This window comes from Stenella coeruleoalba (genome assembly GCF_951394435.1).
Source record: "Stenella coeruleoalba genome assembly, chromosome: 6".
Taxonomy (NCBI): Eukaryota; Metazoa; Chordata; class Mammalia; order Artiodactyla; family Delphinidae; genus Stenella; species Stenella coeruleoalba.
The window spans coordinates 84,515,732-84,543,563 of record NC_137151.1 but is presented as its reverse complement, the minus strand read 5'-3'; the positions used below and the strand labels follow the sequence as shown (position 1 = coordinate 84,543,563).

Genomic DNA, 27,832 nt, shown 5'->3' with positions numbered 1-27,832 from the left:
GGCACTATTTGACTCTCACCTATTCCCACAGAGTTACCGTGGTTGGTTCTTTTCATTTCTTTCCGTATTTGTGCTTACTTTACATACAAATTTTCATCTTCTCTCCTGTTCTTCAAGCTTCTGTTTTCACTCTTGTCAGTGGGCTTGCAGGGAAAACCCTTTCACTCCTAATATGCTGCTCCCACCTCTTTGACTTTGGAGGAAAAGCATCCTACTCTCCTCTGTGTCATGTCACCTCAGCTGTGAAACAGACCTTACCTTAATTCACTACAGCCCTCAGAGACAAGGCTGCACTTTTAACAACCTTAACTGAAGGTTGGGGAGCAACAGAGAAGTACATTTTGGTACTGCTGCTGGATTTGGTTACCAGATGAGCTTACTCTGAACCCAGCAAGGTTCAAACCCATTCTGAGTCTTCCACAAAGATATGCCTGTTTAGTTCCCATCCCTGTCCAGCTCCATCCAACACCAGAAGCAGGTCAAAGGTATCCACAACTCCAAGCACAAGCCCACTGCCAAGCTCCAGACATGGGAAGGAGATGTTTCCTCCCTCCAGTTCAAGGCCTGTTTCTCCAATCATCATTCATTGGGGCCAGCATCTTATTACTTTCCTAAGATGACAGACCAACAGAATCATGAACTTGTCCCATGGTTCCCAGTAGGATAATGCATCAAAACACAACAGTGCAACATCAGTACTTTCTAGATTATTTGACCTTATGTAGCCCACAGACATGAGCCCTACCAAGTGCAATTCTGTCCTTGGTGTAGTCTGTCCACTAGTGTGAGATGCATGTCTTGTCTACTCATCCTTCATGCAATCTCCAGATTTTGCTTCTGAGCAAGGGTGCACACAAATCTCCAAATGAATAAGGGGTACTTTCCAGGCACGATTTAGTCTAAATTCACTCTTTGAAGATAATAAATATTTATCAAAGGGCAAATACAATGTGCAGAGATGCAATTCTGCATATTACAAAACAGGCATTTGTTGTTAGGTTATAAAACAAAGATGTTTAACAACTCAGAGTCACCCTGATTGAAAGTCAACAGCTCAGAACAAGGCCTTTGCTTAGGTTTGACACCTAAATGACTCATTCTGATGATTTTCTCAAAATAAGAGAACAGTCTACCCTGAAGGTGAATTCTAGCTGCCATCTCTAGGGAGGCAAAAACTGTCTATAGCGTTTAAATCACAGAGCTTTCTCCCTCCTTCTGTCCATCAAGTTTTCAAAGATCTTTAAGCCTGGGTTTCAGTGCAGTTTCCTCCATAGGTAAGCATGCTATTTAAGAGATTCTAAAACACCCTTATTTTATTTTATTCATTTAAATTTTTACATTTCAACATCTCTGAAATCAGGACACATAATCTGTGACAATCACATTTTGCCAAGCAGCACTCGTGACATAGTTGCCTACATCATGAGAAATTAGTCCATTAAAAACTGAACTTGCTGAAAATATAGTGACTTGGTTGTTCCCATCAGGGCCTGACTGGACAACTGCACAGCTTCAGACAGCAAATCGTTCGAGGTTATCTGAGTTAGGAGTATAAACCTGTTGTCTGAACACCTTCCAGCAACTTCCAGGAGGATTCATAAAGCTCCAGATTTAAAACTTGCATAATGGGTGTTACTGGCTTGGGGAAAAGTCGTTGAGATAATAATGAACACTCTTAAGAAATGCTGCCTCAGCCATGCTCTTAGTGACACAGTGTCTATAGCAAACCACAGATTCCAGTGATTCTGAATTCAAAAGTGATTCAGAAGCACAAGCCTCTAAATGTCAGAAGTTTTAGAGAGTACTTTTCTTTTTTACTGAAATATAGTTTATTTACAATGTTGTGTTAATTTCTGCTATACAGCAAAGTGATTTAGTTATGGATGTATATACATTCTTTTTCATATTCACTTCCATTATGGTTTATCACAGGATATTAAATATAGTTCCTCATGCTATATGGTAGGACCTTACTGTTTATCCATTCCGCATATAAGAGTTTGCATCTGCTAATCCCAAACTCCCAGTCCACCCCTCCCTTGCCCTCCCCCTTGGCAACCACAAGTCTGTTCTCTATGTCTGTGAGTCTGTTTCTGTTTCGTAGATATATTCGTTTGTGTCATATTTTAGATTCCACATATAAGTGATATCATATGGTAATTGTCTTTCTCTTTCTGACTTACTTCACTTAGCATGATAATCTTTAGGTCCATCCATGTTGCTGACTTATTGCAGTATGGCATTATTGCATTCTTTTTTACGGCTGAGTAGTATTCCATTGTATATATGTACCACACCTTCTTTACCATTCATCTGTCAATGGACATTTAGGTTGTTTCCATGGCTTGGCTATTGTTAATAGTGCTGCTATGAACATTGGGGTGCATGTATCTTTTTGAATTAGAGTTTTATCCAGATATATGCCCAGGAGTGGGATTGCTGGATCATATGGCAACTCTATTTTTAGTTTCTTGAGGAAACTCCATACTGTTTTCCACAGTGGCTGCACCAGCTTACATTGCTACCAACAGTGTACGAGGGTTCCCTTTTCTCCACACCCTCTCCAGGATTTGTTATTTGTAGACTTTTTAACGAGGGTCATTCTGACTGGTGTGAAGTGGTACCTCACTGTAATTTTGATTTGCATTTCTTTTAGAGATTACCTTAACCAATTTATTCTGATTAATTTACCTCTTCATTATGCAAAAGAGTGATAAATGATTTTTTTAATCAGTTGTCCAAATAACTCATTCTGTGTTATAAGAAAGCCTCAAGTCATAGTTGGACAGTGTTTTTTTTTCCCTTAGAGACATGTAAATGAATGGTTTATGTGACTGAACAGTGTACTCACCCAATCTGTCCCCCAGACTTCCTTGTGCTCTTTTAAGTAGGCTGTGCATGTGACGAATCCTGGCCAGAGGATATGGATGGAAAGTGACTTGTGTTATTTCTCAATCTAAGCATGGAAAAACTAGGTCTTGACTTCCAGTCACTTTTCTCTCACCATAGTAAACCCTGAAACTTCTTATAGAGATGATGGAGCCTTCATCAGCATGTGTCTCCTGAGTGACTAAGTAGAACAGAAGCCTCAAGTGACCTTCACTGTAGCATGAAACGAACTTTTGTTGCGTAAGGCCCTGATGTGTGGGGTTTGTTTTCACTACACCCTGAGTCTAGCATATCCTTACTGTAATATTATAACGCACAACAACAACCAATGATATCTTACATTTGGTGAAATACAGTACAGGCCTACTCAGTGATATGCTAGTAAGTGCCCAACCACCAGCTCTCATGGGGGTGGGAGGAGTCCCTGACTTGTAATATTTGCTTATTTTTGCGGTGTAAATACTCCATCATAGCCGATTTTGAGTTATCAATGTGACATCCGCCAGCTTGCTAAATTCCAGAAAATTTAACAATTGGCTCTTGTGAACCAGTATAAGTGAGCTCCAGCATACCACCAGACATATGCTATAAACCTCCCCAGTTTACTTCTCATACAGCATCTCGTGGTTTTTGACACCCAAATTCACAGAACATATATCGCTCTCAGTATACCATTTTGGGGCTGACATTTTTATGGGGAAAATATACATTTACATACTCAAAACTCAGTAGAACATTTTTAAAAAGCAATACGTGGGGAAAATAACTGATAGAAAGTTAGAATCATGCACGGACTTTAAAAAGTGCACGTTGTCAATGAAAGTGAGTCTCTGCGTCACTGGTACCAAGACATCGAAGCATTCAGAGCAGCTGTTAACTTCTGTGTCCATTCTTTCATAATCAGTAAGCTTGCTTAGTCATTTTACATCATCATAAGTCATTTGTTACTTACATATACACATCTTAACTATGGTTTCATTACCTTTTTAGAAATTTGTCGGTGGTTTGGGGCTGATGTGTGACACATTATAATTTTTCCCATTTGAAATAATGGGAAACAGGCATCCAGACAGTTTGTTTCAAGTAGAACAGCTGATTTTCAGTAATGGATTACTGACATGAGGTAGGAGATGTGGATTCTATAAATTCTAAGACCTTTAGTTCTTACGAGCGTGAGCATATGAATTTAATGACATCTATTTTGCCTGCTCAGGGAACTTTTTGCATAATTCTTTGTTTGTAGTTGTGTTCCAGACAGACAATACTTCTGGGGAGCTAAGCTGTGGATGGCTGAAGCAAAGAATTCCTACATTTCTAATATAGTTAAAAATATATGGAACATCATTAGTTATTATCTATTCTGAGGTGAGAAACAAAGTGGAATCGAATTATTTCTGATTCATTGATGCAAAATAAATCAGTAACCATTCACAGAATGGTTAACAACCTTAGCTAATTCATGCGCTCAAATGTCTTTCCTCTGGACCAGAACTTTCATCCTTTGACCTTCTCAATCCTGATGAGTCAGAATGAGACTGAGACCCTTCTTAAGACTTTTCCCAGCACTATCACTTTTCCCCACTCCTTTTATCCTGGGCAAGGTCAGTCTGTGGAGGAATGAAAAGGCCATTTAAGCAAGTCCACCTATTAAAATATACTTTTCTGCTTGTCACAGGGTCTGACATTTTCCTGATAGAGCTTTATCCTTTTGTGTCTTGAAAATCTGGAGTCTTAAAATAAAGAGTCCCCTGGGAAAGGTCACACCTTAAATTCTTTACTGTCTGTTTCCTTGGAGGAGATTAAGACAATTAGTTGAGGTCAAAGTCCTGAGAAAAAGAGATCAAAGTAGCCTCTTAGGGAAAAGCATGTTCTAAGAAGGGAAAAGACAAGCAGGTAAGAAAGGACTAAAACAAACTTCATTTCCTTGACAGTGTAGTTTGGAATTCCCAAGAAGTCCCAGACATTTACCCTAATAGACTGTATTATCACCACCCTAAGGAGACACCAATCCAGCTCCACACAGATTTCACACTCCCTCACATAATAAATTCTGGCCAGTGAAAAGAGCCAAATTATGGTTTTCGGATGGCATCATAAGGCTCCTTTCCTTTTATACTATTAATTTTGTGATTCCATGGATGGGATAGTATTGAATCTTATCCTCCTGATGTAGTATGTGTCCTTGCCTAGGAAAATAGGTGAGTACCTGAAACTCCCTCAATGCTTTCATCTACAGCCTTGCTTCTTTTTTTTTTTTTTAGCATCTTTATTGGAGTATAATTACTTTACAGAAGTGTGTTAGTTTCTGCTTTATAACAAAGTGAATCAGCTATACATAGACATATATCCCCATATCTCCTCCCTCTTGTGTCTCCCTCCCACCCTCCCTATCCCTCCCCTCTAGGTGGTCACAGAGCACCGAGCTGACCTCCCTGTGCTATGCAGCTGCTTCCCACTAGCTATCGGTTTTACATTTGGTAGTGTGTATATGTCCATGCCATTCTCTCACTTCGTCCCAGCTTACCCTTCCCCCTCCCTGTGTCCTCAAGTCCATTCTCTATGTCTGCGTCTTTATTCCTGTCCTGCCCCTAGGTTCTTCAGAACCTTTTTTTTTTTTTTTTTTAGATTCCATATATATGTGTTAGCATACAGCATTTGTTTTTCTCTTTCTGACTTACTTCACTCTGTATGACAGACTCTAGGTTCTCTTTCTGACTTACTTCACTCTGTATGACAGACTCTAGGTCCATCCACCTCACTACAAATAACTCAATTTCGTTTCTTTTTTATGGCTGAGTAATATTCCATTGTATATTTGTGCCACATCTTCTATATCCATTCATCTGTCGATGGACACTTAGGTTGCTTCCATGTCCTGGCTATTATAAAGAGAGCTGCAGTGAACACTGTGGTACATGACTCTTTTTGAATTATGGTTTTCTCAGGGTATATGCCCAGTAGTGGGATTGCTGGGTCGTATGGTAGTTCTATTTTTAGTTTTTTAAGGAACCTCCGTACTGTTCTCCATAGTGGCTGTATCAATTTACATTCCCACCAACAGTGCAAGAGGGTTCCCTTTTCTCCACACCCTCTCCAGCGTGTATTGTTTGTAGATTTTTTGTTGATCAGCCTTGCTTCTTTGAGTGGCCTGTGGACAAGCATGATTAGCATCTCTTAGAAATATAGAATCTTAGGCCCACCCCGTACCTACTAAATCAGAATCTGTGTTTTGATAGATCCCCAAGTGATTAAAATGCACGTTAACATTTGAGAAGACTGATCAACAGTACTTGGAAAGCTAAGGAAGCTCTAAGGACTTCCGAACCATCTCTCAAACGAGTACCACATGTGTATCCGAACTTGGTGCTTAGCAAACATCTGAAAGTTTTTATCACTGAGGAGAACACTTCTGGTCTTCTTTCAGTACTACACAAAGTTGGACTAGCTGGCTTATAGGAATAGAGGCTACTCAGAAATGACTGACAAGCGTTCCAGCCTGTTTTTATTAAATAATTCTCCCTAGTACATAGCAGGGCCTTCTTCTCTATATTCAGTTTGCTTTAGCATTACTGTGGAGGACTTGGGCCTCAAGTTCTCTCTGCATTTATATGTTTTACATACAGCCTGTCCAATAATAGTGCTAATCATACAGAGACATTCTTTTGTTAGCTGATCATTTAATACCTTGATCATTTCATATCTAAGGCACTTTAATATTTGAAATAATTCTGTATTGCTTAAAGCACCGTATAGTCCTAGAATCATAACGTCTTAGGGTTTTTGCCTAACTCTTCAGGGTATCTTTAGTACACCTCTCATTTGTTGCTGGACAGCCAACAACTGGTCGTCTTCCCTCTGTTTGGACATTTCTAATGACACGACACATACCACTGAAACCACACAACTCAGATTGGGACTTGAACCCACCGTCCTTTAATTTAAATCACACACCTGGTCTCAGGACTTAATGAAGCTCAGGTTCTTTATGTCTCAATGCAGAAAGAATTCAGTGAGAGACGAAGTGATAGGTAAGAAGTGGATTTATTTAGAGAGATACACATTCCTTAGACACAATGCAGTCTGTGGCAGAAGGTGAGAGCCACCCGAAATACAGGGTGGTTAGTTTTTATGAGCTAGTTAATTTCATAGGCTAATGAGTGGAAGGATTATTCCAACTATTTTGGAGAAGGGGCAGGGATTTCCAGGAATTGGACCACCGCCCACCTTTTGGCCTTTTATGGTCAGCCTCAGAACTGTCACGGAGCCTATGGGTGGGTTATTTAGTATATGTTAGTGTATTACAACGAGCATATAATGAGGCTCAAGATCTACGAGAAACCGAATCTTCCGCCATCTTGGGCCTAGTAGGTTCTAACCAATTTATGTCATATCCTCAACAACTATGTCATTCTTCTAAAGGTTGTGCCCTGCCCCCTTCCCTCCTGTTTCGCTTCCTCCTAGTGTTGAACAATTCTAATTAGTAGAAGTTCTTTCTCATACTGGATGAAAACTTATTGTCCATTTGTCTTGATAATCATTTATTCATTGCAGTTATTAATTCTACATCATATTTTCCTTAGCTGGTTGATATATTCTTTCTTGTTACTAGGAAAATTGGGAACCAAGACACAGAAATATTATAGCACGGTTCCATCAAAAAGCACATGAAGAAACCAAGACACTAGGCTTTCTTTCTAATTTATAGCTCTGTTCACTAGACTGTGCCAGGAAATGCTGCGCTGTGACCAACACTGTGATAATACGCAAGCAAAAACATCAGTCCCTGGGAAAGATCATGGATCAGGGTGTGGTAAAAATCCAGAAACTCTGTCCCTCCCTTTTGGGATCAAAAAATCTGGCAGACATCCTGGGGTAGGATCTGTGGCCAGAATCCACCATGGGGAGCTGATTTGTTCCCACAGGGAGATCTGAGTCTCTGGCAACTGGCAGTCTCCCTTTGTGAAATGGGTGTTCCTGGCACTCCATAAAAGTCCTCCCTCCCTCCACACTCTTTCTTCTCTCCACCCCTGCACTCCACACCCTACTGCACACACCCTCCCACTCCTACATCAATGAAACCCCTCCCTAACATACATTCTGCACACACACACATGCCCCCAGAGGTTCCTCTGCAAACACACCCACACCTCTCTCAGACACACAGCAGGCAGCACAAGGCTTTCTGTCGCACGCCCTCATCCTTGCCTCCACTCAGCCTCCTCAGAGCACCTGATACCATATCTACCAGCCCTACTTCCTGTTCTCATCATCTCTTCTATTTGACTTTATTTTGTGATTTTCCTTCACCTCATCCCAGCTCACCCCGCTTTGCTCCCGGGGCCTGGGAACGCTGGCACTGTAATTTTGTTCTGCACATGTGTAATCTGGAGCTGTGACAGGCAGGAAAGTAGTCAGCCTGCCTGTGCCTGCCTGTCCTTCTCCCACAGCTAGTCTAAGACGGAGGATGGGAAGGAGCTGGCAGTCACTCCTATTTCTGGAAACTACAAAAACTCTTGTTTTCCCTCTTCAAATTCCTGGAAGAACCAATACTGTCTCTACTATAGTCATTCCTCCTTCCCTCTAACTCTGTTGCAGGCTTTCCCATCCTTTCTTCAGATGCCCTTCCAATATGAAGCTGGGGGTGGCATCCCTCACATCCTGTCCATTACAACCAGTCACTCAGGGCTAGGAGACCCCACAGAGGATATAAAGGACAATGAAAGAGGGCAATTAGTTTGATCATGTTTAACCAGAACCTTAGATAATTTAAATATATGCTAGTCTTCTGGAATCTACCTACAGATATAGCATTGAAAAACATGCTGAATCAATCAAATACAGAACGTATCAGTTTATAGAACTTCTGTACTCATAGTACCTGATAACTTTGCTAGGATTTAAAAGTGGTCTTCGGGCTTCCCTGGTGGCGCAGTGGTTGAGAGTCCGCCTGCCGATGCAGGGGACACGGGTTCGTGCCCCGGTCTGGGAGGATCCCACATGCCACGGAGTGGCTGGGCCCGTGAGCCATGGCCTCTGAGCCTGCGCGTCCGGAGCCTGTGCTCCGCAACAGGAGAGGCCACAACAGTGAGAGGCCTGCGTACCGCAAAAAAAAAAAAAAGTGGTCTTCTTGGGCAAATGATTTGCCACAGTTGCCTAGGTTTCTTATTTTTCCTTGGTGAGGTAGATGGTAGTTTAGCTAAATAAATGTTCAGATCAAAGGGGGTCCTTTATTCCTTTCATACTAATAATTCTTGAATTTTTAATAACAGCTGTTTACATCAACTAAATATTAAGCATAGCTAACACATTGCATTGGACATTAAAAGCAAGTAAAATAGATATTGTTTTTGTTCACTGAAAATTTACCATCTAAAAAAAGATCATATCAATAGGACAAAAAATATGTGAATAAATAGCCACAAACAGCTTTGGTCACTTTCTTTTCACATTAAAAGGAAAATAAATTAATGAGTCCCTGCTTTCCAAAGAATAAAGTCCTAACATAAATTTGGTATTCAGGAACCTACTGATTGGAGTCCTACACTCCTCTTCAACTCTGTCTTTCTTCCATTTTCCCCACCAATGTAGTAGTCTACGCACGCGACTCATTGATTCGCAAATATCTTCTGTGCTTTCCCACATGATCCAGGGGTCCTGTTATTTCTACATTGTATCCCTCATAGTTCCTAGCCATTGAGTTATGCATAATTTTATAGTTGTTGAATAAACATTTGCTGAAAGTAAGCTTCATGAGAACAGGGCAGTTGCAAATAGAGCAGAAGTAGAATTTGGAAAGCTCATTGAATAAAAGAAAGGAATGTCATGTCCTCTTAGCCTTCATAGTGCTTGCTGTTCCCTTACATTAAGCCATTGCCCTTTAAGCATTCTTATTCATCAACACTGTTTTTCTGTTGCCATAACTGCCCAACAATGTTAATACATTTCATAGCTTTAGGATGTGCTTATTCAGTCTCACATATCCAGGCTTCGCTTATCTTTGGACTGGGTTTTACCAGAAACTAACAAGTTGCTATCACCACATGTATCCAAAACACACAGAAAACAAGTCAGCACAGCACAAGTAGAGACTAGAACCAGACCCCCATAAACTAGTTAATTCATCCTCAATTCAGTACATCGTTGAAGTACTGTCTTCAGGGGTATATAAGCATTCACATGTTTCATTAATTTCTTCCCTCCTAGGGAACAGTTAATCTCTTGCATCCTCTTAATGCTTTGGTGCATTCTGTTGCTTCCTATTTTATTTAATATCAATACCTATGATAAAGTTTAATTTATAAACTAGGCACAGTAAGAGATCAACGATAATTTAATAATAAAATAGAACAATTACAACAAAATATTGTCGGGACTTCCCTGGTGGCACAGTAAAGAATCTGCTTGCCAATGCAGGGGGCACGGGTTCGAGCCCTGGTCTGGGAAGATCCCACATGCCGTGGAGCAACTAAGCCCGTGTGCCACAACTGAGGCTGCGCTCCAGAGCCCGCAAGCCATGACTCCTGAGCCCCTGTGCCACAACTACTGAAGCCCACGTGCCTAGAGCCCGTGCTCCCCAACAAGAGAAGCCACCGCAATGAGAAGCCCGCGCACCGCAACGAAGACCCAACGCGGCCAAAAATAAATAAATTTAAAAACCCAACAATATATTGTAGTAAAAGTTGTGTGAATGTGGTCCTTCTCTCTCAAAATACCTTACTGTACAAATTTTTCCATCGTAACTAAGCACTTACCATGTACGGTGACCGTCACTTTTGCAGTTTGAGGTGCAACAGCAAAACTAGCATGAATTTCTTTTTCCTTCTTCACAATTTCGCGGGTAGAAGATTCATTCTTACCATAGATCTTAGCACCCTTGGCATATGATTTTTTTCTTTCCTTTTTAAGTAGAGAACTCTCACCTTTTCACTTAAAAGGAGCACTTTACGGCTTCTCTTTGGCATTTTCGAATTGCTGGTATCACTACTTTCGCGCTTTGGGGCCATTAAGTAAATAAAGGCTTACTTGAACACAAGCACTGCAGTACCGCAGCTGTTGACCTGATAACCCAGATGGCTACTAAGTGACTAACGGGAGGGATGCGCTGAACAAAGGGATGATTCACATCCCGGGCAGGATGGAGCTGGACGATGAGAGATTGTGTCACACTACTCAGAATGGCACACAATTGAAAACTTATGAATTGTTTATTTCTGGAATTTGCCATTTAATATTTTTGGACATGGTTGACTGCCGGTAACCACAGAAAGCATAACCGTGGGTAAGGGGGACTACTGTTGCCTTTTGAACCGTTGATTTCAATTTCTGCCTTCTCCTAACTAACACTTTAAAAATAGCAGAGTCATAGGAGAGCAATTTTAATTTAATCTCACCTATTTGACCACTTTATGTAATGAGTCAGAGGTACTAACAAGCTGTGAAATGTCTCATAAGAGAACAATGAAAGAGAAGAAAAAGTTTGAAACCTCTACAAACTAGATAATCAGGTCATGAACAGATGAGAGCTTTAAAAAAAAAATCATATATTTTTTAAACCTCTAGTAATATTGATACATTGCAAGGAAATTCTAAGTTTTTAGTAAAGTAAAAAAGAAATTAGTTTCTTACACCAGATACTTTAGAATTTAAGCTTTGTATTAAAAATAATTGAACAAAGCTTTGCAAAGTTGGGCATGGGGCTAGAGTGGTGGGATGGGGGGAGAACCATTTGTTGGGGATGGAGGGAAACTGAAATTCTGGGAGCCACTGTAAAAAAGAGACAAGAGTCCAGAAATTAAATTAGTAATTGTCTAGGCCTGGGGGGTGAGGTGAGGGGTGGATGGAGAGATTCAAGTGATGGCTAAGGGGTGTGGGATTTCTCTTTGAGGTAATGAAAATACTCTAAAATTGACTCAAATTGATTGGGGTGATGAATACACAACTCTGTGACAATACTAAAAGCCACTGAATTGTAACTTTAAGTGGTTGAATTGAATGGTATGTGAATTATATCCTAATAAAGTTGTTAAAAGACAGAGAGAGAGAGAGAGAGAATCAGTAAGTGTTTGGTTTGAGAATTTACTTAATCTGACTCATTCTAATCTGACTCATTCCACTCCAATTTTGAAACCATTTTTTACTTTTTATAAGCATATATATCTTAACTGCTCTCAGGTATATTCAAGCCGAGAAAAACGTAAAAGGTACCTGAGTTCATGTGGTTTCTTCTGCGGAACAAGCAGGGGCTTGAATAGCAAGCTGCTGTACCTTTGAGTCAATTTCTGTTTATCTTCCAGCAAGTTTGAGAAAATAGAGGTTTTACTGCAGGAATAAATATGAAGTTTAGAAAACAAATGTTAAAAAATTCACATAATGGTGTAAATAATGCCATAAACTTCCAAAAACAAAGAAAAAAGATAAAGATGGAAAGAAACACACCAGGTTTGAATCCCAGCTCTGCTGGATGATGTTAGGCAAAATACTAATCATTCCAAGCTTTGCTTTTCTCCTTTATAAATGGAGGGTTTTATAATATGCAGGGTTGTGCTGAAGATTAGAGACAATATATAAAAATACCTGGCAAGGAGAGGGCATTGAATGAATGGTAGTAATTATTATCATAAAGGATATATATTGAGCCTCTACCATTTGTCCAACATCTCATTCATATTATGTTATTAATCCTGAGAAAACTTTCAGCAATCAGGATAGGCTAGGTTATGCTGCAATAAAAGACAATGTCAAAGTCTCAGTGGCTTAAAAACAAACCTGAAGGTTTATTTCTTACTAAATTCACACATCCATCACAGATTGGCTTAATGCTTCGCTCTGTGCCGTCCTTACTCTAAGACATTTAAAGAGCTGGTATGATCTGAAGTATTTCCGATCACACGGCATAGGGAAAAAAGAATGTGGCACATAACACACAGATCCTTAAAATGTATGCCTGGAGATGACACATGTTACTTTTGCTTCCATTTCACTGGCTAAAGCAAGTCACTTGGCCATATCTCTCGTCAGTGGAGCATGAAATTGCATTTTCACCTGTGCATGATGATAAAACAGATAAAGCAGATGATAAAACAATGTTTGTCAACAACTTAAAGATCACCACACAACCTTACGAGGGGATTTTTATCCTCAATTTTAAAATAAGGGATCTGAGGCACAGGGAGAGTAAGAACTTGCCTACAGCTATATAACTAGGAAGTGGCAGCATAAGACTCAAACCCAAGTCTTGTGTTTCCTGATCATTCCAGCCAGACCCTGAAAATGGAAAATATTCTACCTATGAGGATATGTGAATATGTCTTCCTCCCCACATTCATAGAAAAATATGCAGATTTCCTTTGGGAACAAACTGGTACTGCCTTCTCAGAAACCAATTTGGAACAAAAACATTAAGAATCATAAACTGTTCACACACCCTTTGACCTAGTAATCCTAGTTCTGGGAATTTATCCTAAGGGAATCATCCCAAGATTAAAAAAATAATGCTTATGGAAAGATCTATTGTGACATTGTAAAGAACTGAAAAGAATCTTCATTTTCAATAATAGGAAGGGTCAAAGAATTTATTGATTATACACACAATTATTATAAAGCCATTGGTCTATAATTATGAAGACCATGTAGTAACACGAAGAAAAAAGCTTTTGATATAATGTTAAGTAAAAAGCAAAATAAAATTGCTTTTACTATATTGCAACTATGTGATCAACATTTGTGTGGCAAAGACTGCTAACACTCTGCACATTTGTTCTCTCTTTTCTCCTTTTGATAGTAGAAACCCCACCTCCAGTTTTAGTTGGTCCCAGCTACGGAACACACTTCCCAGCCTCCCTTGAAGCTAGGTATTGCCATGTGACTAGGTTCTTACCAATAGAATATGAGCAGAAGAAATGTGTACAACTTCCAAATTTTGCCCAGAAATGTGATGAGACACATGTTCTCCATCCCTTATTTACCCTCTCTCTAGAAAGGAAGTGGTGACAACTGAAGCAGTCGCCTTAGGTCCAAAGATGAACGCCACATGTTAATGGAAATGTGAATTTTTTATTTTTCTAAAACTTCCTTAATGTAAATTTTGTTATTTTTAAAAGGTGTGAAAGTCTTTTAGCTATAGTTGTAATGCCATTAATAATCGAAATTTCACTTAAATATTGCTTTTCTAAAAGGAAAATAGATTCTCTCATACTTGCAGAGATGTTTGAGGAAAACCTGGAAAAGAAACAACAGAAAATAATAGAGAAACACATGAAAAGGACATTTTTCCCCCAATCTGGGCAGTTTATAATTTTGAACCACCAGAAATGATTAGGGAACATGACTGGTAATGACTGTGGATGGACAAGGCATGCTGCAGTGCTGGGGGTAAAGATACCAAGAATCTGTATAGCCTGGGGCAACAGGAGACTGTCAGGCTGTGGCAGGGAGAGGAGAGGCGGTGATATCATCAGTACAGTCTATTAAAGGAGGAAGTGGGAGAAAGAGAGAGACAAACTAGTTATTGTTCAGTTTCACCAGTGTCTAACTCCTTTCCTTTCATAATGCTACTGTGGAACAGAAGATTTATTAGCTCAAGTAAAGCCCTGTGGTTTGACTCCACGGATCAGCATTTTAAAGTTATCTACCAATACAAAACCAGGAAAATATTGCATACCTGGAAATTCTTAATAGAGAATCAGATTGTCACAGCTACCAATGATTTTAAAGGAAAAGATTTTAATTTAAGTAAAAGATATATTAATAGTTAATATTTATTGAGAACTTATTATATATGCCAGACACTATTTTAAGTACATTACATGTATTAGCTCATTTAATCTTCCAAAACCCTATTAAATAGGTACTATTATTTTTATCTCCACTTTACGAAAAAGCAAACTAAGGCACAGAGCACTGAAGCAAGTTTTCTTAAGGTCACACAATAATAAATAATAATAAATGGAAGCCAGCGGTCTGCTTCAGAATCTGAATTTTACCTCCTAGCTACACTCCCTTAATCGTGAATTATTAAATCCAACACAAATATGTAATCAAAACTTCAGATAATGAATTTGCTAATTAGTCTTACTTAATGCTTATGTCAGCTTTTCCGGCAGTGTATATAAAATAACAAATCGATAGATTATTTTTGTTTGAAATGAATTACACGGCAGTTACTAAAACATGTAAAGATTGCTTTTTGCCTATCAAATATTCATTCTCCTCTGTCAAAGTAATGAAACTCCTGTCTCAAGCTGGACATATTGTTACCTACCTAAAAGACCACAACTTGCTACCAAGCTTGCAGCTATTGGTCATGTGACTAAATTCCTCACAAAGAGACCTAAATGGGAGTAGGATAGTGACTTCTGGAAAGTCTTCCCCTCTCCTCCTCCATCCTGCTCTTCGGGGTGTGGATGTACTGGCTTACATTCCCTGAGCCTTAGCAATAAAGCAGCAGGGTTTTTGATGATTATGAAGCCGCCATGCCAGGCCTGGGCTACTTTCTCCAGATTTCTTTTTACAGGAGGGAGTAATCTAATTGTTAAACAACCATCTTGGGTCTCTGTTAAGTTACTTGAAGCTGAATTTAGTAATCCAAAGTAATACATAAACCTAATGTTACATAATTTCCATTCAGATTTGGGAGACATCAAAAAATCATCTAAAGGCATGCAAATTTAACTATTCTTATAAATTTAATAAGGAAGCAACTTTTTTCAGACTTTATCTAAATAGCTGTCATTCCTTATAATGGATTTTTATGGCACCTGGGTAAGGCATTGCTTCCCAACCTTTTTCATGACCGGGCACTCAAAGAAAACTCATAATAATCATACCGTACGGTATAAAACAGTTAGGCTGTTCTTGGCCAGAGGCTGCTGATTCAGGGGGTCCGCCTACCCTAAGAAATGAGGGGATCAATTTCTCCACCCCCCATTCCTGACCCATTCCCCACAGCCCAGCTTTAATGGGATTCCACAATGGATAGATTGGCTCTAATTACTATTAGATAAAATTTGAATCTGGAACTTATTCAAAAATCAGTAAGGCTTGAGAAAAGTCAAGTGAGTAAACTATGTATTGCACTTTATTGTTGAAAAAAATAGATTCATTGCAAAGCTAGCCAGACTACACAAAGGGCATTTCTTATTTCACATAGGATACTTTTTTTAATGCCTTCATTATATATGTGCACACTAAGTATTCCTTTTATATCCAAAGTGTAACGGGAGGGTCCTTGTGAGTCCAAGCAAAGAGGGGTTTCAAAGAATGAGTTTATACTACTGAAAACTAGTGTCTTGGTTTTTTATCTGTAAGAGGAAAGAAGGGAACCTATATTGATCATTTTCTTTTAATCTTTTCTTTCTTTTAATTTTATTTATTTATTTTTGCCTGCATTGGGTCTTCGTTGCTGCGCTCGGGCTTTCTCTGGTTGCGGCAAGCGGGGGCTACTCTTCATTGCAGTGCGTGGGCTTCTCGTTGCGGTGGCTTCTCTTGTTGTGGAGCACAGGCTCTAGAGCGCAGGCTTCAGTAGTTGTGGCTCACGGGCTTAGTTTCTCTGCAGCATGTGGGATCTTTCTGGACCAGGGCTCGAACCCATGTCCCCTGCAATGGCAGGTGGATTCTTAACCACTGCGCCACCAGGGAGGCCCTATATTGATCATTTTCAACCCACCAGGAGCTTCCAGATGTTTTTTCTCACCAACTGCTTACACTTTGTAAGGAATATGTTAAAGATTTTAAAGATTAGGAACCTGCAAGCAGCAGAGCTAAAATTCAAAGCCCTTCCTAAGTGTCTATGTGACTGAATTAATTCCTGCAAATTCATGGTTTTTATCTTTCATTTTAAAAATTTATTCAATGTTAGATCATCACAAGTCTACAAAATCAAATGGTTTAATAGTGCTTACAGTGAAGCTCAACTCCAGTCCCGTTCCACCCCCCACCCCCAGAAAAAACTTTCAAAATTTTCCCTTTAACTTTTATTAAGTTATACTTAACATTCAATATTATTTGATATTTTATACATTTTGAAATAATCACCACAATAAGTCCAGTTACCGTCCATCACCAAAGTTGTTAAAATATTATTACTATATTCCCTACATGTTCATTACATCCCTGTGACTTCCTGTAGCTTTAAAGATGTTTGCCTCCATATCTGAAAAATGATATGCCTATATTATCATTTTTCTTTCTGAAATTGTTTATATTTTCATCTAAGTTATAAATGTACAGAGTTTAAAAAGCCAAATCTCTCTTGAAAATCCAAAAGAAAAAGAGCAGCCCCTTTCCCTGCACAATCTGCAAGTTCTAGTTCTAATTCCATCCCCAAAGCAACCACACTCAACTTTCAGCCGTTTCTTATGGTATTTATCTCCACATTTCTAATGCTATTTCTTGGTTTTTCAAAGTTCCAGATATTATCTAGGACTCTCTTCTATGGAAGATATGGATTTAGCTTCTTATACCCTCCTCTCATTCTCCCAATATAGTTATATCACAATGCTTTTTTCAGGTCACTGTTCGGTTTTATATAATTAAGATAATGTAAATATTATTTAAGGCTGAGGCATGTAATATACTATGATTATATTACCTCTCTCAGGACAAATTTGTTTTCCCTGGAATTGATCATCTCATTTTATTTGTATGCTTGCTTTTCTATGTACCTGTCAAAAAATTCCCTATTCTCTTCCAGAAATGCAGATCGCTCAATACATTCAAATTCATGACGCATTCTGTAAATTTCTCAATTTTCTTGGAGACCTGCTTCCTGAAGCCCTGCATCCTCTTGCATCAGTCTGAACTTGCTGCTCTCTAGGCTTCTTGCAGAGCTGCTGTGCTGAAATCACCTTCACAATGACACAATCAATGATCATGTGGATTCCCAATGTGATGGCTCTCCTTTTTTTTTTTTTTTTGCATCCGATGTCTTTCTCTTTCTTGTCTTCCCCCCTTATTTTTCTAGATCATATCCTGCAGTAGCTTCCTACAAAAGACACATGAGAGGTAAATTTTCTGAATTATTCTATGTTTGAAATATCTTTATTCTGCCCTCACACTTTATTGATAATTTGGCTGGGTGTTGCATTCTAGGTTAAAAAATTATCCTTCATAATTCATAAGGCATTGCTCCTTTGCTTTTTTGAGTCCATTGCTATTGTAGTTGTGAAACCTGATGCATTCTGATTCCTACTTTTTAGTATAAGACTCATTTGTTTTCTTTTTCTGGACGTTTTTCAGAATCTTTCATTATTCCCAGTGGTCTGACACTTATTTCTCAATGATGTGCCCTTTTTTACTTGTGCTGAGTAGTTGGTAGGCACTTTCAATTTTCAGACTTATGCCTTCCTGTTCTGGAAACTTTTCTTGGATAATTTTCCCTTCATTTCTTCTCTTTCTAGAGCTCCTTCTAGTCAGATATTGTACCTACTGGATTGAGTCTCTAAATCTCATATCTTTTCTTTCTTATTGTTCATCTATTGATCTTTTGGTTCTATTTTCAGATTTCCTTGATTTTATCTTCCAATTCTTCTACTGAAGTTTTATTATTATATTTTTAATTTCCAAGAGCCCTCTCTTGTTTCTTTCTTAACGTTCATTTTATCATAGCATTCTGCCTTTATCTTACATATACAAATCTTCTCATAATTTTTTGAGGCTATAAATTAGCATATAAACAGTATTTTTCTGTTCTCTATCGTTTTCTCTTGTATTCTATTTTCTGTTTATCATAATGAGTCCTCTTTTTTAGGTTAGAGTTTGCCTTATATACCTGGTGGTCTTTTTTTGTCTGTTCATATTTAAGAACAGCATGCTAAAAAAGCTGATGAGGAACTCTGTGAGTGTGGATGGTGTTTACAAGGTGACGGTTCACTTTTGGATGGTGGAGAAAACATTTTGTTTCTTCTCTGAGTCAGTTTAGCTTTTTTGAAAAACATTCCTCTAATCTCTTGCCTAGGGAAGTGACTTTTAAACATTTTTGACAGAAAGAAATTATTTTTCATCATGTCCAGTACACACACACACACACACATATGTACATATATGTATATATGTATATGCAAAAAAGTTTCATGAAACAATATTTAACTTTTCTAAATATAATGCGCTCAGATATTTTCTATTTAGTCTATTGAATTTTATTTTTTTAAATGTTTGTGACAGACCTTGTGATGTACCAGTCATATTCTCTGCAATGAAAGTCTGGTTGCCCCAGTCGCTGAGCACTGCTGGTGGGCAGTCTTCAGCTGTCAGCCCCTCCAGGGATTCCCTCAGTTCAGAGAGTTGACATGCCCAAGGTCACACTTCCTAGGATGGCCACATCCAATGAGGGAGGATGTATTAATTTCCTAGGGCTGCCACAATAAAATACTGTGGACCAGGTGACTTAAACAACAGAAATTTATTTTCTCTCTGTTCTGGAGGCTAGAAGTCCAAGATTAAGATGTCAGCAGTTTGTTTTCTCCTGAGGCCTCTCTCCTTGGCTTGCAGATGGCCATCTTCTCACTGTGTCCTCACATGGCCTCTTCTTTATGCAATGCCCCTGATGTTTCTTTCTCTTCTTATAAGAACGCCAGTCACATTGGATTAGGGCTCTACCCTGAGGACCTCATTTAACTTAATCACCTCTTTAAAGACCTCATCACCAAATCAAAGATAAAGGGGATAAAGGCCTGGCTACCTTGGCCTGACTTGGGACAATTCTGAAGAGCCATTCTAGCTTCAGTATTCCCCATGGGCTTGGCCAAAGAGCTCATTGGGCCTTGAATCACAGCTCTACTTCATCTTTTGTCCAATTCTGTTTCCTTCTACAGGTTTTGATCCCAAAGTCTCACCCTAATGAATATTCTCAACTCTCAGTTCTGTCTCAGAATCTGCTTCCTAGGGAACCCAACCAATGACAGTGTTCGTTATGACCCATTAAAGTGATTTCATAACCCACAGTTTGAAAAAGCCTGGCCTAGGGGTTAGTTTCCTGATTAACAGTGCTTTGATTGTGTGGCAGTGGAGAGGGCACGGATGATCCAGCCAATGCAGATCTCGAATTCATTTTGCTGTTTATATCCCCATGCCTTATCCATGTCTTCCCTTTTCTCTTTTAAAACGTTTTTTATTTATTTATTTTTGTGGCTGCATTGGGTCTTCGTTGCTGTGCACGAGCTTCCTCTAGTTGCAGTGAGTGGGGGCTACTCTTCGTTGCGGTGCGTGGGCTTCTCATTGCGGTGGCTTCTCTTGTTGCGGAGCACAGGCTTCTAGGTGTGCGGGCTTCAGTAGTTGTGGCTCGCGGGCTCTAGAGCACAGGCTCAGTAGTTGTGGCGCATAGGCTTTGATGCTCCATGGCATGTGGGATCTTCCCAGACCAGAGATCAAACCCGTGTCCCCTGCATTGGTCGGCAGATTCTTAACCACTGCGCCACCAGGGAAGTCCCTCCATGTCTTCTGTAGACCTGATTTCTCTGATGCTCAGGCCTTTCCTGCTGAGTATCTCCAGGAATAAATCTCCCTCCTCACCCTCCAAAAAGGAGTAGGCTGGCTGCTGATTTTCTGTGCCTGGGGGTATAAGAGTATGTGACTGTTCCCTATATAAGCTTTCAACTTTTGCTTTACACCGCACACCTTACCCTCACTCTCTGCCAAATGTGGTGACTCCAAGTCCTGAGCCTCTTTCAGGTTCTTCAAGGTGAAGTATCTTTCTTATCTTCAGCATGCCCCACTGCACACACTTTAGATTGTGACTTCATCTCCCATTGGGCCACTTAACATTCCCCCATTCTCTTTCCACCAAATATTTATTGAAATCTTGCATCTATTCATAACTCCTCTTCTCATCTCTACTAAGAGGAGATATATGCCTCTGTTCGTTGCACCATCTTCAGCTAGAAGTTCACAGCTAGAAACTTGGTGGCAGTCATATCACCACTGTAACTGTGGAATGGGCTAGGAGGTATTTGTTTCTTACTTTTTATACTTTGCTTGCATCTTTCTATGTGAGGTCTTTTTTAAAAAATATTTATTTATTTATTTTGGGTGTGCCGGGTCTTAGTTGCTGCATGCAGGATCTTCATTGCAGCATGCGGATCTTTTAGTTGCAGCATGCGTGCTCTTAGTTGCAGCATGCAGGCTTCTTAGTTGCAGCATGCAGACTTCTTAGTTGCAGCATGCATGTGGGATCTAGTTCCCTGACCGAATCCCGGCGCCCTGCATTGGGAGCTCAGAATCTTACCCGTTGGACCACCAGGGAATTCCCGAGGAGTTTTTTTATGTAAGGGTCTTTGCTTAGTGTGAAGACATAAAGTTAAATCATATACTTAAAAGTCCTTATGAGTCATGATGAGCTCTAAGATTAAATATGATACAGGAGAGAAAGTGATAAATGCATAAGAGAGTAGAGCCAGCATTGTGGAAATTTAAAGGAGAAAGTAGTTATATTCAAAATAAAGAGTAAAATACTGGTGGATAAAAAGTAGAATAAAATTGGCCCTAAGGTTTAGTGCTGACAAGAGAAATTACCAGCCTTGTTAGGCATGTTACTACACCTCAGAGAGATAAATGAGGAGAAATGGTCCCAGCCTTCCTTCAAGGAGTGCACATCAATTTAATATAGAGAAAGCCAAATGACAAAACCAAATAAAAATATACCAACACAAATTCAATTGTGCACTTCTTAAAACCCACCATTATGCTCTTATTTCCTATTAACGAGTGGACTTGTAATATTGCAGAATAGATTCTCTTCACAACATGTGGCGTATTATCTGAGCTCCTTGAAAAGATGAAAATAGTTACCACAAATGGGAAGAAACTCCAGCAATATCTTTCTAATTCTTCATACTTTAAATACTGAGAAGGTTCAGGAATGACTCTCTAATGCTGGAGTTTTAGGCAAAGCAACATCAGGTTAAGGGTGATTTGGGGAAGGCCTTTCTGGTAGCCTTAAAAATATACACAAGGAGCAAAGACTGGCCTCCCCGCCTCCTCGGGGCCAGCCTCCCCAAGAGGAGGCCTTGGCAGGGCTTTGATGAGTGGGCTGACCCTTGTGTTGGCTCTGGAGTTGCTCTGGCATAATTCACAGCCAATTTAAGAATAAAAGAACTGTTTATTGACTATCTATGTGTGGATAGAGCTTGTTAATTAAAAAACACATGACGGTCGTTGGAAAAATTATTCTCTCCCCACCCTTAAGCCATTATTGTGTTTTGGCTGCTGAGCAGTAGGAGTACGAATATGTCCACCTGTGTAAAGGAGAGCAGATGAGTGGGTGGGTTTGTGGGAGAACAAAGGAGAGGGTCGATAGTAGGTGCCAGGTCGCTGAGTGTGTGTGTGGGCAGAGGCTGGACCCATGAGTTAGCAGGGAGTAGGAGGCCAGGTATGTGTGGGCAGTGAGTGGGTGAGAGGAGAAAACAGTACAAAGGCATTTTGCAAATGTGAATATCTTAAGAAAATATCCATAGGACAGTACAAAAGAGCATTAGAAAACAATTCATTAGCAATTCTAATTTTAAAAAGCAAAGCATTGCTGATAATGCCATCTTACAGATAGTCATTTTTAATTTTTAACTATGTCATTCAGAATTATATGTGTGTTATTTAGCCGGATAATCAGTGGTGAACCTGCCAACGTCACTGAGGAGAATATTTCAGCAGTGATCTCAGAGTTGCCTCCATAAACAAGAGTGGCTCAAGACAGAGCAGAGGAGCAAGCTGAAGACCCATAGTTGAGGTAAGCTTAAATTTTCTATCTAAAATAAGCTGAAAATCCCAGGAAGAAAGGGGTACCTTTTCTCCCTCTGTCTGTTAGGCACAGGCATCTATATTAAGTTTCTTTTGTAACTATACATGGGATTTTTAAAAAAATCTGCATTAAAGTCTGAAACTTAAGAATAGACTCATATAATATTAGGGTGAAGAGGAATCAAAGAGATCATCTTGATGAACAATCACATTTATAGAATGAATTACAGACTCAGAGAGCTGAAAAGGACTCAGCCAAGAAGTAGTGTGGGGAGTCTATAAAGTCTGATAACTCAATCAACTAACTGGAAACAAGGGCACTGCCCCCACCCCGCACCCCCGCAGCAGCCTCCTGAAATAGATATAAAATGAGAAACTCCGAAGCAGAAGCTGGGGAGTGTTCACTCCACGGAGAGGTAAGAGGCAGGAGATGAGGCATGTGGACTGGCACAGCAGGATGCAGACTAGGAAGAGCCCTGCTCTGATGCTACAGGGCAAGTCTATGCGTAACTGAGTGGGGGACTGGAGACGCCCAGTCCGTCTGTAACCATATGAGCTTCCTGGCTGGGAAGTGGCCTTATCAGACCAGAGCTTAGCTAAGGAGTTCTTGTCCCCTTTCTGCTGGTCTTAGCCTGTGTTTTTCCTTTGAGCTAATTCAGATCCGCTGGGCTTGCTTCTTTCAGAACTTCCCGAAGAGAGAAAGGGCCGTTTGGGTTTTCTCTTTTCAGTCAGCCCAGTGAATCCCAAACCACAGATTTCTTCTCTTTCTCTTCTCTTTTACTGAAGTGCTTTAATTACCATTTACCAGCTTTTCGTGCAAACTTTTCTATGTGTTGAGAACGTCCAGTCAAGGGCAGGGTGAAGCAGTTGGGCAGCAGTTAAGTACACAGTAAAATAAAAACTAAGACCTCCTTATTAAAAAAAAAATTAAGACTTTCCAAGGGGGCCACTAAAATGGAAGCTCTGTCTATCCATAATAGAATTAAGTAACTGAATTCATTATATCATGAAAATAAAGCTGTGATGTGATTTGTAATGCTGGTATTTTGGCATTTATTTTGTATAACATAAAAATGGCTGTATTTGATTTTTTTAAAAATAAACGTAAATGGTGCTATGGACTGTTGACCTAAAACAAATAGACTGCTAGTTATTTCTCCAGCAAAAACGGGTTTATATGGGATCAACAAAGAATTGCAATTCACAGTGTGCAACCATGGTGATCCCAGGTGCAAGTGCCCACAAAACTGGAGCGAACTCTTTTACAGAGTGGAAAAAGAAACTGGGGGAGGTATAGTAAACAAAGAGCCCATGGCTTTTCATTGGCTGAGTCATGACTGTCTTTCATAGGCTGGGGGCTTACCCGGAAAGAAGGAGTCTTTCTTCTTCCTGTTGGGCTCATGGTAGGGCATGAGAGCTCCCTCTTCTGGTCTCCTGACTGTATTTAATTGAGATTTCTGTTTATTAGGTTTTTACAGGGCTGAATTTTGTCCCCCCGCCAAAAAAATTTGTACGTTGAAGTCCTAAACCCTAGTACCTCAAAATGTGGGTGTATTTGGAGATAGGGCCTTTAAAGAGGTAATTAAGTGAAAATGAGGTCTTACAGGTGGGCCCTAATTCAATCCGATTGGTCTCCTTATAAGAAGAGATTAAGACACAGACACACAGAAGGAAGATCATGTGAAGACACAGGGAGAAGTTAGCCATCTGCAAGCCAAGGAGAGAGGCCTCAGAAGAAACCAACCCTGTTAACATCTTGATCTTAACTTTGTAGCCTCCAGAACTGTGAGAAAATCAATTTCTGTTATTTAAGCCACCCAGTCTGTGGTACTTTGTTATGCAGCCTTAGGAAACTAATACATATAGTCTTCATTATGTGCTACATTTTACCCTCAGTGTTCTCTATCTGAGAGAGAGAGTTAAAGTTCAATACAGAGATTACCCTCTCCCACTTCTTGGGTCTTCTCAAGTAGGATGACTAGAGAAGGTTCTGTTTGAAGTCAATTATCCTAGGAGAGAAGGGGACAGGCTGCAAGAGAATGAATGGTACAGAGGAGAGCAGAGAGAATCTGGCCCCAGGGAAAGGGTGTGCAGGCTGCCAGGAAAATCATGGTAATAGGGCCTGGGAACCTCCCCTCCTCTTCCTTCCCAATAACATCTCCTAAACCTCCTGGAAGAAGCATTGAAGTGTTTCTTAATGAGTACAACTTTGTTCCATTCAAAATGTTAATGAAGTGTATAAATTCTCTGGTTACCTGAGGTGCACTCCATCAGGGGTTGTGCAACCAACTTAGTGGATTGCATTAACTTTTCCTAGATGAAATTGGTTAGGGTGGAAAATATATAAATATCAGTCAAGTTTCAACAAATTTTTATTTTACATATATACATATGTAATCACATACATGCATATGCATGTATATTATGTATAATATATATAATCTGCATATATTGGCATGTAAAATGTTTTGTTTTGGTTTGGTTTTGGCTGCGTTGGGTCTTCCTTGCTGTGTGTGGGCTTTCTCTAGTTGCGGCAAGCAGGGCTGCCCTTTGTTGCAGTGCTCGGACTTCTCATTGTGGTGGCTTCTCTTGTTGCAGAGCACGGGCTCCAGGTGCACGGGCTTCAGTAGTTGTGGCTCGTGGGCTCAGTAGTTGTAGCTCTTGGGCTCTAGAGCACAGGCTCAGCAGTTGTAGTGCACGGGCTTAGTTGCTCTGCGGCATGTGGGATCTTCCCGGAGCAGGACTCAAACCCATGCATTGGCAGGCGGATTCTTAACCACTGCGCCACCAGGGAAGCCCTGTATTTCTTACGATACATGATGATCAAAGAAATTTAAAGCCATTCCTCTAAAACACGAAACTGATCAGGTCACTTTCTTTTTTGAAATGCTTCATTGGTTCCTCAATGTCTACAGAACAAAGTCCAAAGATTTAGCAAAACCTTCAAACTCCCAAGATGGAGCCCCAGTCTACTTCTCTGTATTTCTTCTTATGCTTTCAGACTGAGGAACACTTCAGGAGTACATGGTAACGTGCCAGGAGGCACCAAGAGCCACCAGAGGAACAGTCTACATTTTCCTATAACGAAAATTTTACTTGCTGGCATGTATGGAAAACACGCTTTTTGTATTCAATAGCACAGATATATTGCGAAGTGGAATTTAAACGTTGCATGAATTTTAAGGTAAGATATTAGAATGCAATGAGAGGCTGCCTGGAGGTTGGGACAGGATTCTCCCCTCCGCTGCTCAGGGTACTCGGGAGTAAACACTGGAGAAGCAGTGCCGCAAGCACCAGAGATGCTGACACTGTCCTTTCACATCTACCATGAAGCAAAGCTACTCATGTCCAGCAACAAGCAGGTATAGCGATGCCACATGGAGCCACTCCGAGTACTGCAGGTCACACAAAGCACACTGCTGACGCTGACCTTAGCCAGCGGGAAAAGCAAACCGCAGGGGCTAGAGTCCAAAAACCTGGGTTCAAGTGCTACTCTGTCTCCTCCAGGCTCTAAGGTGCTAGACGAAGCTCTTAACCAGACTGTGAGAGAGATCTCCCTGTAGCACCTGTCACCCCGTGGGTCCTCAAGAAATATTTGACTGTAGAGCTGGCCAGGCAGGTTCCACTTCCACCCACGTGCTGCACAAGGATCTCTTCAAAGCTGAGCCCTGGGCGGAAGAGTAAAACCTTTTCACATAGAGGTGGGAAGAGTCCTTTCTGCTAATGGCTTAGAACAAGTCATTTATGTCCTCTAAGCTCAACTTCTTCTGAAGGGTGGGACTCATAATAACAATACCTCCCTAAGAGGGTTATTCTGAGGATGAAATGAGACGTGAAAATCCTGGATAAACACACCTCCTCTTATGTAACAATGAGAATGATCATTTTTATAATCGTCAGCTTATATTTGCCTTATGTCAAAGGTTTATATAAAGTTGGTTTCCAATAATACATGGAGCACCTAATTTTTTTTTTCATTGGTTCAGGGACACCGAAATTTTCTCTCTTTAATTGTACCAGAAGTAAAACAAAAATTACACTGCTCCAAAGTTGTCAGAGGATTTTATAACATGGAGAACACATTTCCCAAACCCTTCTGAAGTTATAATAAAATCATCAAAGCTTAGGAAGTTATATTTACTATTTCTAACTTAGGAAGTTATATGTACTATTTCTAACTCTTGTGAAAATGCGGGTTCTGCTTAAAGAAGAGAGTAGTTTAAGTCTATTTAGTGGGTTCAGGGAAGATGACTACAGTGGCAGTGTAATTTTGAATCCAAATCTTAACATAAAAACATATGGGGCTTCTCTGGTGGCGCAGTGGTTAAGAATCCACCTGCCAATGCAGGGCACATGGGTTCAAATCCTGGTCGGGGAAGATCCCACATGCCGTGGAGCAACTAAGCCCATGCGCCACAACTGCTGAGCCTGTGCTCTAGAGCCTGCGAGCCACAATTAGTGAATCCCACGAGCCACAACTACTGAAGCCTGTGCACTCTAGGGCCCACGTGCCGCAACTGCTGAGCCTGTGCTCTAGAGCCCACGAGCCACAACTACTGAAGCCTGTGTGCTCTAGGGCCCACGTGCTGCAACTACTGAAGCCCGCGTGCCTAGAGCTGTGCTCTGCAACAAAAGAAGCCACCGCAATGAGAAGCCCCTGCACGACAACGAAGGGTAGCCCCCGCTCGCCGCTACTAGAGAAAGCCCACGCACAGCAACGAAGACCCAACGCAGCCAAAAGTAAATAAATAAAACATTAAAAAAGAAAACATATAGAACAACAACTTAGCAAAATCAAAATCCCATGGACAACATTTACATGGACGCTAGGCTGCAAGGCACCCACACAAACTTCAAAATACATGTGAATGAGAACAAACCACCCGCAGCCATAAGACCTGGATCCTATCAGCATGTGAGCAGGAAAAGGAGAGAGAAGCAGTGAAACTTGACAGCCTTTGACAGACTTGAGAAGAGACGCCCTAGATAGCAAGGACTATTTGCTGGAAAGCATGTAGTCAGGTTTTGCCCAGTCGGGTAGGTGGTGAGTGCAAGGGGTCTGCTACAAAGACTGAAGGTGCTTAAGCAGCCCTAGAGACTGACTTGCCAGAGCTTCCTTTCAGGACAGAGTGTCACACTGAAGAGAAATGCTGAGAGTGGAATCAAAATTAAGCTGAACAGAGACAGATAGAACAACAGATAGAGGAGGCCCATATAA

At 40.3% G+C, this 27,832-nt stretch overlaps 1 protein-coding gene and 1 long non-coding RNA gene across 3 annotated transcripts in view; one reads left to right on the top strand and one right to left on the bottom strand.

Annotated features, from left to right (window-relative positions):
- The window catches only part of NAB1 (NGFI-A binding protein 1), a 103,589-nt gene extending 92,690 nt beyond the window's left edge, over positions 1–10,899 (bottom strand). The window contains exon 1 of the mRNA XM_079925365.1: positions 10,641–10,899. The gene's annotated coding sequence lies outside the window, so the exon portion shown is untranslated. The remainder of the gene's footprint in view (positions 1–10,640) is intronic.
- Positions 1–26,958, top strand: part of LOC307188361 — a 52,882-nt gene extending 25,924 nt beyond the window's left edge. The window contains exons 4-5 of one of the 2 annotated variants that reach the window (XR_013828917.1): positions 22,475–22,603; positions 25,616–26,958. This is a non-coding gene — a long non-coding RNA (uncharacterized lncRNA). Of the gene's footprint in view, positions 1–22,453; positions 22,604–25,615 lie in introns of both variants that reach the window. The other variant, XR_013828918.1, reaches the window with a different exon arrangement.
- Positions 26,959–27,832: the final 874 nt, after the last annotated feature.